This window comes from Protobothrops mucrosquamatus, unplaced genomic scaffold (assembly GCF_001527695.2).
Source record: "Protobothrops mucrosquamatus isolate PMUCROS unplaced genomic scaffold, P.Mucros_1.0 scaffold2367, whole genome shotgun sequence".
Classification (NCBI taxonomy): Eukaryota; Metazoa; Chordata; class Lepidosauria; order Squamata; family Viperidae; genus Protobothrops; species Protobothrops mucrosquamatus.
The window spans coordinates 165,766-181,802 of NW_015388444.1; the positions used below are offsets into that span (position 1 = coordinate 165,766).

Here is a 16,037-nt window from a genome sequence, read left to right on the forward strand (position 1 = left end):
GCAGAGATTCCCCTCTTGCTCGGAACAACCCCGGAGTCGGGAAAGGGGCAGAGAGAAAAAGGAAAGGGAGCTTCCGCGCCCACCGCCTCGCAACTTTTCACGACCGCATCAGGGCGGCAAAGGCAAGAGGGAAAGAGTCAACCTGGCCCCCCTTCCGGGCCCAGACCTTCCCCGACGCAACGCGCACCTCCCCCGGGCTGCGGGAACTTGCGCGGAGAGCGGCACCAGCGCCGCCCGCGTGCAGAGTTGGTGCTCCTAGTGCAGCGGCGTGGCGGCAGCGGCGGCTCCAGCCCGGGCATCGGAGGGAAGTGCTCGCCGCTCGCTCCCCCTCCCCTGGCGCTGCGCTCCGCCTGCTTGCCTGGCCACGGCGGCGGCAGCTTCTTCGCCGCTCGCTCCCCCTCCCCTGGCGCTGCGCTCCGCCTGCTTGCCTGGCCACGGCGGCGGCTTCTTCGCCGCTCGCTCCCCCTCCCCTGGCGCTGCGCTCCGCCTGCTTGCCTGGCCGCGGCGGCTTCTTCGCCGCTCGCTCCCCCTCCCCTGGCGCTGCGCTCCGCCTGCTTGCCTGGCCACGGCGGCGGCGGCTTCTTCGCCGCTCGCTCCCCCTCCCCTGGCACTGTGCTCCGCCTGCTTGCCTGGCCGCGGCGGTGGCGGCTTCTTCGCCGCTCGCTCCCCCTCCCCTGGCGCTGCGCTCCGCCTGCTTGCCTCTCTCTCTCTTTTTTTCCCCCGCGGCCCGCCGCTCTGAAATTAACTTGCGAGTTCCTGTTCAGCTGTCGACCGGCGTTATCAGCTCCCCCGAGAGGCCTCTGGCTCGGGGGGCGCCGGGTGTGCCTGGAAAGGCGGGAGGGGGGAACCGAGCGGCGGCCAGCAGCATCGCTCCCTGGGCAGCCGAGCCGACCACACGTCTCCCTGAGCCAGTCCAGCGGGGGTGGCAGCCGGCAGGGGCATCACTCCCTGGGCCGTCCCTGGGCAGCTGAGCCGGCCACACATGTCCCCGGTGCCATTTGGTGCTGTTTACATGGCCGTTCGTCCGCGTGACTGAGATAGGCAGCGCCGCCCCGCTCCGCTCTCATTTCCCCAGACCAGAGTTGGTGCCGCTGCCTATCTCAGTCACACGGATGAACGGCCATGTAAACAGCACCAGATGGCTCCGCCGCCGCTGGAGATGAGCTTGAAGGTGAGGCTGCCTGCTCCCACCTCCTGCGGAGCAGAACTGCTGCTTCCTCGCCCTCCCAGCGAAAGAACCCCAGAGAGGTGGAAGACATCCTTTCTCCCACTTTCCGCTTCTCATCCTCTCTTTTCCGAGCACCTCTCCCAGAGCGAGCCAGAAGCCTCAACTCCAGCCTCCCACAGCAGGCTGAGATAGGCGAGTCCGCAGCTCCTTCTCCCCGTCGGCCTCCTCCTCCTCCGCTCCCTGGGATCCTTCGCGCCAAAAGGCGGAAAGAAGAAAGTCCCAGAGAGGGAGAGCGTGGGGTGGGGGGAGAGCAGTCTTTTCCAAGGGGAGAAGCCAGGACGGAGCTGGACGGGGGGCAGAGCCGGTGCAAGTTTCGCCTTAGGCTCCACTCTTTAAATCAAGCCTCCTGTTCTGTGTGCACGCGAATGCGCACACGCGCATGCGCGTACGCGCGTATGTGCGCACAAATTATGCGGCTCCCAGTTTTTTCTTTTGTGAGCTGACTCGAGTATAAGCCTAGGGGGGCATTTTTCAGCTCAAAAAATGGGCTGAAAAACTCGACTTATACTCGAGTATATACGGTAGTTGCTTCTGCAGATCTTGCTATTTATTTAATACTGAATATATTCTCTTCTTTCTGTTTATTCCAACAAATGTGCCAGGCAACATTCAACAGTCGAAAATACAAAGTACAAAACAAACAATACAATCAAAACTAGAATCCAGCTTTTTTTCTTAGCAAGAGTACATTTCCCTTATCTGGGATTATTTTGCCAGTTCTACCTCAACAGTTCCATTATCAAGATTAGAGCACATTGAAAAGTAATGATTGTTTCCTTGGAGTTGAGGTAGGAAGCAATGTTTCATTAGCGTATTGATGGCATCTCATTCCAAATCTCCTCCACTGATTTCAGGTGGATGTCAAAGAGCACAGGAAACAAGACTGGATATTTGAGGGACCATCTCTTCCCAGTTGCATCCACCCATCCCTTCAGTTGGCTGAAGAGGCATGTTAGAGGTTCCATCTATTTAGGAATGTTACCTGACAGGGTCCAGGCAGGCAGTCTTTTCTGCAGTGGTACAGGCCCTTTGGAACATCATTTCCCTGAAACGTAGACTGACATCTACCCTTCTAATCTTTAGGAAAGTCCTGAAGATTTAATTTTGCCCTCTTACTTGGGGATCCAGTACTGGTGGAGTGGAGCCTGCAAAACGGCTGTATTATTAACTGCATTCTTGCAGATTGTGTGTTTATGGCTTTAATAGTTATTGTTTTTCATGTGTTTTTATAGTTTTTGTTGTACGATTGTGTTTATGTCTTGTATTTTTGCATTGGGGGGTTTAACTTCATGAACAGCTCAAAGTCACATATGTGAGATGAGCAGTTATATAAACTGTATACATAAATAAATACAGACTGCAACTTAAGTGTCAAGCGGTAATTACACTGTACTACCAATGAAGGAGAATATTTGTAGCTCAGGGCTGAAATGAAGGGGTCCTTGGTGCTCTCTGAGCTTGCTTGTTTTCTTGCAAATGTTTCATTACCCTAACTAGGTAACATCATCAAGACTAGCACTGATGTTACCTAGTTAGGGTAATGAAACGTCTGCAAGAAAACAAGCAAGCTCAGAGAGCACCAAGCACCCCTCACATTGTACTAGTTCCTGGTCATGTCTCAACAGGAATGATCAGAATCACTGCAGAACAGTGATTGAAAGTCGTATTTTCCTGGGGTACAAACAGGCCAGCACTCCATAAAACTGAAAGGCACTAAGAAGACTACCAGGATCATGTTCTTCCCACCCACTTTCCGATATAGAATGTTTATAAAGCAAACAAAGCTGTTTCAATACCGTAACCTGGACAAAGCTCCTTATAGATCCCAAACCCCCACTTTCACTTTCACCAGGTGCCAGTAAAGCCACCAAGCCACAATTCTGTCAATCACCTTTCCCAAATATTTGACAGTGGCCTATAATTAGATTTTCTTCCAAGTGAAAAAAAGGTTTTTTTCAACAAAGGTTTTAGAACTTCCTCCTTTAAGCATAAAGGGACACATCCATATTCAGAAAGTCTTTGATCCCTCCTCCCCTAACTGAATCATCCAGGAAGGTCAAGGATTGAGCAATCATAGGTGGCGAGTCTCTATACATCCTGTTTACCTCCTCAAGATCTAGAAACTGAAAAGATTTCATATGAACCTAGCAAGTGATTGCTAATATTATCTCATTATTGCCTTCCTATGGAATCCAAATTAAGGCAAATCCAATTAACTTTCTCTACAAAGAATGATGAAGATTGTTTATTGATTAAACCAATTTATATAGCTGCCCATGTCACAGGCAACTGACTGTGGGCAGTGTACAACAGAGCTAAAAAAGGTAATAAATATATTAAAAAGTATAAAAGCCAAATCTTCTCAATACAACCAGAAGGTTATAATGAACCCTTGGTGTTCTCCTCCTTCAATATTTTATTGGACGAGATGCCATATGTCGTTAACTGCTTGAGCCGTATCAGTATTCCAAAACTCAATAACAGTATCACTGACAGATGAGGTGAGAAATTCATGGAACATAATCAGAACAACATCTAGATCCACCAGACACATGGGTTTGACTATTTCAAATATTACAAAGAATTATATAAACTGTCTCCACTTTCAGTTCAATGGGATGAGATAAACAAAACATCAAATCTAGAATATGACCTGTTGTACCGGTAGCAATGGATCTAGATACCAGCCAGGATGGGGTCCATCATCTTAATGGTGGATCCTTCATTCAGAGCCAATCTCTGAAGGAAATCAAAACCTCCCAAGGCAGTAAATCCATCATAGTCTACTGCCATGCCAAAAATCACTTCAGCTAGCTAAGAAAGACAGACTCTTGTGGAGTGAAATGGATTGTACATTAACACTTTTTCTAGATTATCTCAGCCACCAAAGCGCAGCCTGAATCTGCAGTCTATGGGACAAAATGTCTAGTCAGTGAAATATAATTTCTATAGACTATACCTCCTCTCCCTTCCAGCCCTAGGATGTTACATCATAAAGTATTCCAGTAGACAGAGCTTGTGAAAAAAAATTCCCAAAAAATTGCCAGGTCAAGTCTTTCATCAAGGAAAAAATCCTGGATAATAAACATGTTATCAACAACTGACATTAAAAAGTAGGAACTTTATGTTGGTGGCTCCACTGTCAACATCATCTAGAAAGGAGGTAACAATAATTTCTTATTTAAGACCTAAAAGAATTCCTAACTTTAATTGCTTTAGTATATATTAGCGAAGGAAAAGAACTGTAGCTCTGAATGAGTTCTTCAAGAACTGGAAGATGATTCTTTGAATAGCAGAGGCTTGTTCTCTTTGCTTGCCTTTTCCTCCCACAAATCAAATATTGAACTACATAATTCAAAGTAGAATTTTGCCGTGTCCACTAAAGCAGAAAGTAGGTTAACTGTAATAATGTGTCACATACTGAAGATGACTTTTATTTTTTATATGCAGTAGAGAATTACTAGCTGTGAAATGAAGAGAGGGAGATGTACTGAGATAATACTGTAGACTATTTGAGATTTCAGTTACCAAACCACCGATTAGGATTTTTTTGGTATTAGTTTCTCTGAGTGATCTATTTTTAGTGCCCTATAAGTATCTTATCTACAAGATCAAACTAAATACATAGGTCAGCTCCAGCACGAAGTATTCAGCGGCTGCTGATGCAAAGGCTGTGACACACATTTTTTTAAGTTCTTTTCTTCAGCCTAGCATTTAGCTGCTGTCATCTCATGCAACTATATTCACACCATGATACTTTTACGTGAGAGCACAAAATCAGAAACTGATAAAAGCTGAGCCAAAGAAAACATTAATCAGATGAACTTTCAATAAAAACAAGTGAAAGGTTAGTAGTAAATTCATGATTTAATGAAATGCATTATGCCAGTATATTTTAAGGAGATTACTGAAGAGGTAAGAGAGGAATAATGATAATTTCTCAAAATGTTCTTAGTTCCTAAACATTAGCTTTTGCTGCCATTCCCTAAATGCCATCCTTGGTGGGAATTAAGATTCAACATCAGTTTCTCTCCCCCTTGATATGAAAATGATAGGAGGGGTTTTATCTTGCATTTCTCCTCAGGAAGTGATAGGCAGGTCATGTTCTAATAAAAATAAATACAAACAACTCAATTTAATCTTAATTCATGATATAAAGTACACTTGACATTTACTCCAAGGTAAAATGTCTGAAAGATCATGGCTCTCCCCCCCCCCCCCCCCGGCATCAGCATTATTGAGAACTGCATTCTAGCATGTTATTCTCCAGGAATATTTCTAAAGCTGACTGAGAAGCTGCAGAATGAGAAGCTGTCCTCATATCAGGCCAAAACCAAAAATGACAACTCTTCCAAGCTAAGTTGTTTACTGTTTCACATCTATAGACAAAATCTTGCCAGGCTGAAAATTCTTACTATCTGTATCTACAATATATTCTGTGAGCTATTAGGGAGGGACTGCCTTCATCCTCTTTCTCTCACACATAATCTCTGGATTAAGTTGCCTCTTACTCTTCTAGAAGGTCCCCCCTCCCTTCCTTGGGACCCACCTCTTCACCACATTCCATTTCACCTCATCTGCATTTCTTTCCTTTGATAATTCAACTCTTTGTGGCAATTATAGAATTTCTAAGGCTTAGTTGCTCACAATTCAATGGAATTTGTTTGCTACATTATGGTCTCAGGGCCCAATCATCAACCATTTCTTTTTATAAGAGTCATGCCAGCATAGCAAGTTTGAAGATCCACTTGCAGGTTTTGGGAAGAAACCTTCCTAGACATCAAGAAAACTCAATAATTTGCTGTTTCGGTTGTCATTCCTAGATCTTGAATTGACTAAATCCATCCCTATTTGAGAATCACAAACTTCATTGTAAATCCCAGGCAACTCTACTTGGAAATAGCTTCTGTTCTGAGAAAGCAACATCACCAACTGCCACTTTGTCAATTTCTTAGCTACATCACACACTTGAAACCTTATTCAGTTACATATTTTTCCTGACAAGCAAGGAAAAGCAAGAAGGGGTTGATGGAGCTAAGAATACCACAAGCTCCATCACCTAAAAACAGCTTTGCTATCATGTTCAGTTGCCAGTACAAATGTCACTTTTTCGATATTTAATTTTCCTTTAGGCTGGCAACTGAAGGGAAATTTGATATCCCTTAGGTACGGCTCCAATTACTTCCCTCCAAAGGGGCTTGCTTACTTTCAGAGAGAGGCAAGTAACCTCTTTTTTGTAACCCAGTAAAGGAGAGGAACACATATACTGCATTTTAAACATTTTCAATGGCTAAGGACTGCAATGAACAGGGCATGTGAAACTGTCCTGCTGTTACTTCACAGTTTGCCACCAAATTTTAGCACCATTTTGTTGGGCAGCACTATGCCAAGAAACAGGGTTGCTCATCTTTTACATACTTCTTTGTTACAAACATGAAGAGAATTTGTTCTCCATGCATTAACTGGGGGATTCTCGACCCAAAGGGATTCTGTCACTCCATAAGGAAACAATCATATGGATTTGCCACATGATTCATTGGACACCCTTCCAGTTTGTGAAATCCCATAAAAATGGGAAGATCTCACTTTTGAGTAAATCTAATTAAGAGTATACCACAAACGGGATTTATTTATATAGGAGCAAACTTTTACCCATGCATAAGGCTAGGCTTCATAAAGACATGGTAATAGCAATATTTTCTAGTTTAATTGGCTATTGGTATCTGAACTGGGAATGTTAATAAAAAGACTCTCAAGCTCCAAACTTATGTTTGAAGCTTAGGTTTATAGATGTAGATCAATCACTTAATAACAAAAACCCTTGATTAGACTCTTGATTTTCCAGTGGGATTTTACTATTATTTTAATAAAGAAGTAATTGTCCTTGAATGCTAACTTGAAAGAAAGGCCAAGTTCTATAAAGATCTCCCTCTAGGATAGAATTCCCAACAAACTGCTTTAAAACGATGTCTTAATGTATAAAAGCAAGGTTAAGAAAAACAAGCTCACTAAAAAAAGTATTAAATGTCAGAAGCACCAAGTAACCTTGAATAGCTGTGAAGATTAGATGGGCTCTGTTTCTTCAATCTATTGCATTAAGCCAAAAATGTTCATATTCATTTCAAGTTGAAAAGCCTTATAATGCCTGAACATTAAAATCAATTTGTGGAATATATTGTATTTTCCCTTCCTCCTATAGAGAAAGCAATCAACTTTCTGAGATTTGAACTAATTGAAAGCTCACAAGTACTTATTTTAGAAAAATAGAAAAAAAAGTGAAAACTGAAAGAGTGACTGTCCCAATTCCTGCAGAGAGTTCTTCATTTTAGAAAGATGCTGGCTTTCTTGATGAAAATCCCAAATTACCTTCCAGACTGTGGTCATTGGCTAAAGACCAAACAATCAGAGGCTGAACTATGGTAATATCTAATCACCCCCCTTTTGGTTTCAGATGAATTGCTTTGTCTATTTAATAGCCTTGTAAATTAAAACAGTTTACAGGAGTATAACAGTAAGATTTAACACTTTAATTAACAAGAGTATATACAGATAATTCGATATATAATCTTAAGTGAAACAGCTTATTAAAACATTCTGTCATGATTTTTCCATGCAAAACTTTTTTTTTAAAAAAAAAAATGGCAAGTATTTTTAAAACATGCATTTTTAATACAGAAGTATTTCAATAAGAAAACTTTTTTCTAACCTTGAGATTGCGTGCTAAATAAATTACCTCGGAACGAAAGTGATGGGTTCTCATTACAGCATCTAGAAAGAAAAGAGAGGGGAGGGGGAAGACACGGCTGTATCTGTCTCCATTTCAGCAGCAGCAGCAGCAGCAGAATTAGTCGGGTTTTTTTTTTTTTAATTATTTCCAATCAACCGTTACACACCTCCCACATGAAAGTGTGCGGTCTTCTCGACGCAGAGCTGACCCCAAAAGCGAACGTGTGTATATATCTTACGTATTTCCTCTCCTCGAAGTTGACGGGAAAGTTACAGTCTACTTGACTGTTGGGCGGGGGGGGGGGTGTCCGCAACCATCAGACTGGCATTTAAAAATTGAGGTCGGGGTGGAGATTAGGCCGCCGCAATCTCTGCTCTTCTCCACGGTCCCTTTCCCAAATATTTGGAGGGACCCCGAGGTGAGCCCTGCCATTAGGATCGCCGTTCTCCGCAACGGCGAAACCCATCCTTCTTACCCTGGGCAGATGCCGGGGGGGATTCCCTTTGACATCCCTCCCCCCCCGCCCCCGTTTAAGCGGCGGAACCCCCCTCCCTCCCTTCCCCTTCGGCCAAGGTGAGCAAAGCCAACACTGCGTCTCTTACCTCGGCTCCTTGAGCGCCCTGCGAAGACCGATTTGATCGGATGCCTCCCTTTCTGGACCTTACGGTGCCAGGAGCAGAAGAATAAAATCGTGGCGACGGTCCCCACCAGCAGAAGCAGCAAGAAGAGGGCACACTGGATGCTGTAGGGTCTCAGCAAGACCAAAAAGGCAGCCGCGATCATGGTTCAAGCGGGTCTTGCGCTTACGTGTGTGTGTGTGTGTGTGTGTATTCGGGTGGAAGAAATCCAGGGAGGATCTTTTTTTTTAAAAAAAAATAAAAATTGCTGGCCCGGGGTGTGTGTGGGGGGGGGGGGGGAGGCAGGAAGCTCCGAAGGAATGCTGAGGAATCAGCCCCGAAGGACAGCCATGGAGGGTTGAGAAAAACGCAGCGAAGGGCAAGCTTGCCTCTTCAGACGGCCGGGAAGGAGGAGCATGAGCGTGCGGCCCGGGAATGAGGGCTCCGAATGGCTGCAGCAGCACCGCTCTAAGACGTGCTAGCGATTTCCTCGGGAGAGAGCAAGAGCGAGAACGAGAGCAAGAGCAAGAGCGAGCGAACGAGCCCTTCAGTCCATGACTCAGCAGACGAGCAGGCGGCAGGAGCGCAGGAGGGGAATCGGGATCCCTTTTTTTTTCTTTTTGCGCGCGTAAAAGGGGAAGAGGAGAGATCCAGATGAAGCAAAGGTTGAGGGATCAGCGGCAGCAGCAGCAGCAGCATCCAAGCTGCAATCCCGCCTGGAGACAGGGAGAGGGCACCCCAGCAGAGTTGCTGCTCCTGCTGCAGCGGCGGCGGCAACAGCCCGGCGCTTCTGCCGCGCGCCTTGAGCTCTTGCATCCCCGCAAAAGCTCGGAACGGCGATGTCGCCGAAACGGAGGAAACGGCCGCGGCGGTCGCCCCCCCCCCTCAGGAAAGCGCTTTGCAGAGGGGGGGGCGGGACGGAGACCGGGAGAAGGGAAGGGGGAGGGGGTCGACTCCAAAGTTTGCCGCCTCTGCTGATGACTGTGCTTGGCTGAGGGGAGGGGGCTGCTCGGGTGGTGGGATTGGCTGTTTGATGGTGGATGACATCACGGGCGGCTGCTGCTGCAGAATGAAAAATGGCTGCTTTAAGGGTATGCCAGTGAGTGAGGTGTTTCTGTTTTTGGTTTTGGTTTTTGTTTTTTTTTTCCAGCTGGTGGCAGCCTGGGAGAAAACGAAAGACCGTTGCTCGATCCTGAGGGGGAAGACAACATCACCTCTCCGCGACCAAGCAGACTGGGGACCGAGAGAGCGAGGACTGCAGAGGGGAAGTTTTCCCCGTGCAGCTCTTGCGCTTTTGAAAGCGAGACCCCGGGAAAGGACGAGAGGAAGAGGAGAAGACTTTAGCTCCGCGCCCCGTTTCGGTCCCTTCAGTCAGTCCAGAAACCGCGTGTTTCGCGCGCTTGCTTTCCCTCGCAGAGGCGCTCGCTCACCGGGGTGAAAACCCAACTGCCCAGAGAGGCGTCAAACAAACGCAGCCGCTGGGAAGCAAGTCCGCTTGAACAGTAACTGCGCGCCTCCTCAAGGGCAGCCCGCTGAACTCGGCGGCTTCTGAATGCAAAACGCCAAAGGGTCGTGCTGTTACTACTACAGCATCTCTACCCTTCATCCAGCTTGTAGGTTAAAGTTAAACTGTTCGAAACAGGACGCATTTTGATTCAGCAGGCGCTGTAGGGAGAAACCCGCGTGAGATTATGGTGGCAAAAAAAAAAAAATCGGAAGAAGCAACCTAGAACTAAGGACAAATTTCCTGACGGTTAGAACAATTAACCAGTGGAACAATCTGCCTCCAGAAGCGGTGAATGCTCCAACACTGGAAGTTTTTAAGAAGAGACTGGACAGCCATTTGTCTGAAATGGTATAGGGTTTCCTGCCTGAGCAGGGGGTTGGACTAGATGACCTTCAAGGTCCCTTCCAACTTTACTATTATTATTATTAAATCTGGTAGCAGTTTTTCCAGCTCATGATAAGGTGTTAAGTTAGAAAAGATGCTACCTATTTAATTCTGATTTATTGAGCAGTAAATCCTGACGAAATCTAGGACCCGTGACCCTAAGTGTGCAAACACCGCACTGTCGAGTTTGATTACTGAGGTCGGTTATTCATCATAGTTATTCCTCTCTTGATACTGATTCCTATAGTATTTGGCCTCCAGATATGTCATTAATGAGACCTGGTTATCACTGCTACTTAATGTTACAGCGCAAGGATAATAAGTTCAGTTAAAAAAATTCTGTATTTCTTTTGCCTTCAATTTTGCAATTAAATTGTTATTGCAATATTTATTTATTTATTTATTTATTTATAAAATATGTTTTAGTTCAAAAAGAAATTCTTTTTGAGATACCCAAAAAGAACGCATAGAGAATATTGCAGAATTGATATTATGGATATTTAGGCAGATACATGCTCTCAGTAGTAAAAATAGCTAATTTCCTGTCTGTCAACATGTAATACTAAACTTTTAAGATTTCCTAATATTTTTCCAAAAGAACTTGCTCCATTTTTTACAGTGATAGCCACAACAGATGTATGGAAATTGAATAGTTCACCTATAATAAAATATATAAGAGAAGGTTTTACTGTAGTTTACTGATAATTTCCTGGTTGGGTTCACACAACTCAATAAGCCTTGTTGCTATTCTATTGAGTAAACCACAGCTTGGTTTATAGTAAACCATGAACAAGCAAATATGGCTTACCATATTTTATGAATCCAAGTACATACTTTTTAAAAATTGCACATTTTCTCTTTTTTTTTTTGCCAAGAAAACAATATTGAAATAGTTTTTGCTGACTAAAGCAATATATAAATAGGAAAATATTTTATAAATCTATTGCGTGAGCCAAAATGTAATCCTAAATTTGTGTATTTTTATCAGAGTGGTCCAGTGCAAACATGCCAACTGGAATATTAGTTAATAAGGAAACAATAACTAAATATGTGTGGTTTAAAATGCTAGATCAATCTCAGCATTTTTTAAATACTCAGCTGTCATGATAAAATAGTAAGTATTTTGCTGCCTAATGCTATATTGCAACCTGATGTTAACTTAGAAATTAGTTGCATATTGTGTAGTGGAGCTTCATTGATTTGTAATTGTACCATGAAGTTCTGCATGTGCTTTATATATTTAAAAAAATGCTACTGCACTGTGTTTAATGGGGTGCACTGCCTTGCAAGTATATTTAAGATTGAATTTTTAGGCTTTTTCTTCTTATCTGAATATAAATCCTATGGTTGGCATGACATGTCATACAGTATCCATTTAAATTACCCATGGTTTATCCAGATTTTTTACTTTGGACAATACTGTATGATAAGCTATAAACTAGGTTGCATTTCCACAATGTGTTACATTAAAACGTGATTGCCTAGTTTTGATTCAGTATGTTGTGCAATTCCATTGAATTTGCAGGAAAGACATGAATAGAAGTGCTTGGCTAATTGGCTAGATTTTTTTTCCTACAGTTCATCTTTTTTATCTAATCTTACATGGATAATTTATATTAGGACTCATAGCTTAGTTTTGCATACATGCATTGAAAGTGTATTGCATGATGTCACAAATGCAGTCTTTTTAAACACTGCAGTATATTACAGACACTGTAAAACACAGATTATGCTAAGATTCTTCCTAAGATTCTTCCTAAGATTCCCATAGCTTCAAGGTGAAACTACTCTTCATTCAGTACTTTGTCGCAATGCAATGCAATATCATTTCTGTCACACACAATGCACATAGAACATAACAGGAAAAAGATTTACAATGCAGTAATATTTGTGAAAAAAATCTTTGAGTGGATAACGAGTGGCAAATAAAACAATTCAGGACCATGAAGGTATGAGGAGAAAGAAACTGAGTGATTTGAGTACACATGTAACAGTTTTTTATATAGCGATTATGCTTAATGGTATGCTTGATATGCATTTTTATTGCAAAACCATTTAAATCTCTTGACAGTGGAAAGTAACTGGAAATTGAAATCATGCTTATTCAGATGACATGTTTAGCTTTAAGCAAACCATGGTCTGTGGTTAAGAAAACCTCAAGCAATGGACGAATTAATATGGCTTATCCTCCAAACATTTTATGACTAGAGATCTACTTACTGCATTAAGCCAAAATTGGTTGAGTGGGTGCTTGTAGTTTAAATGGTTGAACACATCTGTTCTGCTTTGTAAGCTAATTCAGAATATTGTGTCAATCAGTCAATTGTGGTTTATATCCTTTAAACCATAGCTTAATGAAGCGTGTGATCAACCAATTAAGTATGGTAAAGAGGAGCTAGAAATCACCCACTTTCAGATAACGAAAGAATAGTTAACATGTTAGTCTTAACATGCTTGTTCCCACAACACACTCTGCAATTACTCAGTTACTTCTGGAGTTTTGTTTCAATTATTTTGTATTTTTTATTCTTGTTCATCAATCTTACAGTTCCTTGTAGTAGATGTTAGTTTGTTTAATGAATGAATGAATGAAATAAACAAACAAATAAATAAACCTTGCCAGCAATTCTATAGAACACTAATGGAACCAGGAATATAATATCCAAATCTAATTTTTCCATGAAGTATCCCTGTCCTATGAGCCACTGTGACTGGGAGAGTTCAGCCACTGAGTCCCAACAGAACATGCGTTAAGATACAACAGCAGAGGGCTGAGCTCTGCTGGTCAGACAAATTAGCCAAAAAGCCGGCCAGCAGAAGAGGAAATTCTGACAAAAAGCTTCAGCTGTGCATTTGCATGGAAGTTTGGCTCGCCTTATTTGTTGGCCTCCCTCCCTGACAGAAAATGCTGACAACAACTTTTCAAGCCTCAGCTCTGTTATATGTACCTTGCTGGTGTAGAGAGTTGGGAATATGACCTTGGCAGGATTCCTTGCGTAGGCAAAAGTGATGAAGCATTTTTTTAACTTCAGAATCAGACAACATTCAGAAGCAAAATCAGGCAGACGCTCCCAGAACTTCACTAGAATATCATGAAGAAGTTACAGGACATTCAGACTTGCAAGATGGTTATTAAAACAACTCTTCATAAAAGTAGTTTTAGCTTTCTTCTGGAGTTGATTTCCTGATCTGGTCTATTCAATGAAGCTGATAGAGCTCTGAATTCCACATTACTGTGTCTCTCATCTGTTTCCTTGGATTTGTCACTGGTTTATTGGATTTCTGGTCTCAACCTGTGCCAAGCCTGTGATTACATTTACAGTTGCCATCTTAAGATACTGTTAAAAAGGCCTCTTCTAAAAGTTCTCCAACAATCTTGCATGTCATTGGTCTATGGCAAACATCCAGCTTGCTGGGTAGGTGCCAGCACAAAAATGATGGGACGTAAATCTAATAACTGAATAACAGCCTCAAACAAGCCACTCCCGACTGAGCAGTAATTATCTCTTTCTTTTGCTATCGGGTAGAAAAATAAGTTGCTTGCAAATCTGGCATATGGTTAGGTGGTCCCTCCCCTTGCTCAGACTAAGAATGAGAGGGGTATATTCTTGGTTTGTCTCTATGCAGCTACGGAATCTAGGAACCCAACAATTCCCACATTTCTACTCTAAAGGTGAGAAGGAAAAAGAACACAATTCTACCCCCATGTTGTCTGCTCCTGGATTGTTGAAGAAGAGTTTTAAATTAATGAGATAGCTTGACACACTTCTGGTCAGTATAACAAGTAAATATATAGGACCTATGCTTAACACTTTCTCCATAGCACAAAACATTTTCAGACAAATAATAATAATAATAAGGTTGGAAGGGACCTTGGAGGTCATCTAGTCCAACCCCCTGCTCAGGCAGGAAACCCTATACTATTTCAGACAAATGGCTGTCCAGTCTCTTCTTAAAAACTTCCAGTGTTGGAGCAATTCACCACTTCTGGAGGCAGGTTGTTCCACTGGTTAATTGTTCTAACTGTCAGGAAGTTTCTCCTTAAGTTCCTTTTCTATTATTATTTTTTCTTCGTCCATTCCAGTCAGTGTTGACTCCTAGCAACTCTCTCGCAACTCTGCAGTTTTCTTGGCATAATTTCAGAAGTGGTTTGACCCTGCCATCTTCTTAGGGCTAAGAGTGATTGGCCCAAGGTCATCTAGCTGGTTTCATGTTGAAGATGGGACTAGAACTCACAAGTCTCCCGGTTTCTAGCTTCATACCTTAACCACTACACAAACTGGCTCTTTATATCTCTTTCTGGAGATCCATAGTCTCTTTAGTCCTACCACATCCAATGTTTCTTCCAATGTTGCCAAGGATTGTGATATTTTCTAGTCCATTGGCTTGTATCACTCAGTCAAAATATGTGTAAGTTCTGCCTGTTGATCCTTGGCTCAAGGGAATAGTCAATGTTTATTTGGTTTTTAGGTAAACTGATGTTGAAAAAAATATTATTTGAGGAAAGGGGTAAATAGAGTGAGAAAAAAGGATTGAACTTCATTTGGTCAGAATCATTAATACACTAGTAAAAGAAAATGCTATTTTGAATAGTGAATATTACAGATTGGATTAGATGTTAAAAATTGTGATCTATTCCAAATAGAGCATTCTCCAGTGCCTTCACTCAAAAGTTAATTGTGTAATTGTTCAGTATTTCTCTCCTTATGGAATTTTATTTGGAAGGAAAAAGACAAGGGGACTTTCAATGGAGGAAATTATAATCTGAATTCTTAACATTCTAATAATTACTGCAGTGAAAACTTCATTTATAAACAGTTATTGTGTGCACCTTACCATATTCCTAGCTTCAATCTGACATTGGTCTAGCACCTAATGTACAGTGCAAATGATTGTGCAATTCCTCCATTTCATCTTAAGACTTCAATGGAACTCATGTTTTTTTCTTTTTATCTTCTTCCCACTTATCTCCTTTCTCTTTTCAACATAATACGTGTTTAAGTTATTTGTTAATCATGAAACTTTCAGAATTTTATGCAGGAGTGTGCATACACAAGCATACATACATGGAAATGATCTGCAAGCTGTAGTGGAGAAAGTCAAGGTGCACAGTGACCAACGGGACTAAAATTATAAAGAAGACCATGCTAATGACAACACCTAAAGAGAGCAGCCTTTGAAGTGACCATGGAGACTGAAATGAGGGATAGCTTTTGCCTTTTATTACTTTTCAACAGTAAAGGAACCAGCAAACCAAAATACTGCACAGACTAGTCCTTAGGTTTTAGATGGTTAGATGCCGTGACAAGTCTATGCAAAGTCAGAATCATACAGGCAATGTCTTTCCCATGAACTCTGAAAATTAACTGTGAAGAAGCAGGACATAAAAAGCATTGATGGTTATGAACTCTGATCGTGGAGAATATTGCTGAGAACAACAGATACTCAAGAAGGAAAATGTGGCTCATAAGACATACCAATCTAGAATTTCTACTCAAGATGCAAATGGGAAGGCTCAATTACGTATTCTAGATATATTATGCAAAGACCTAAATCTCTAGAGAAGTCCATAAT

General features: G+C 42.5%; 1 pseudogene; it reads right to left on the reverse strand.

Annotated features, from left to right (window-relative positions):
- LOC107295495 overlaps nucleotides 1-16,037 on the reverse strand; it is a 52,450-nt pseudogene that overhangs the window by 30,813 nt on the left and 5,600 nt on the right.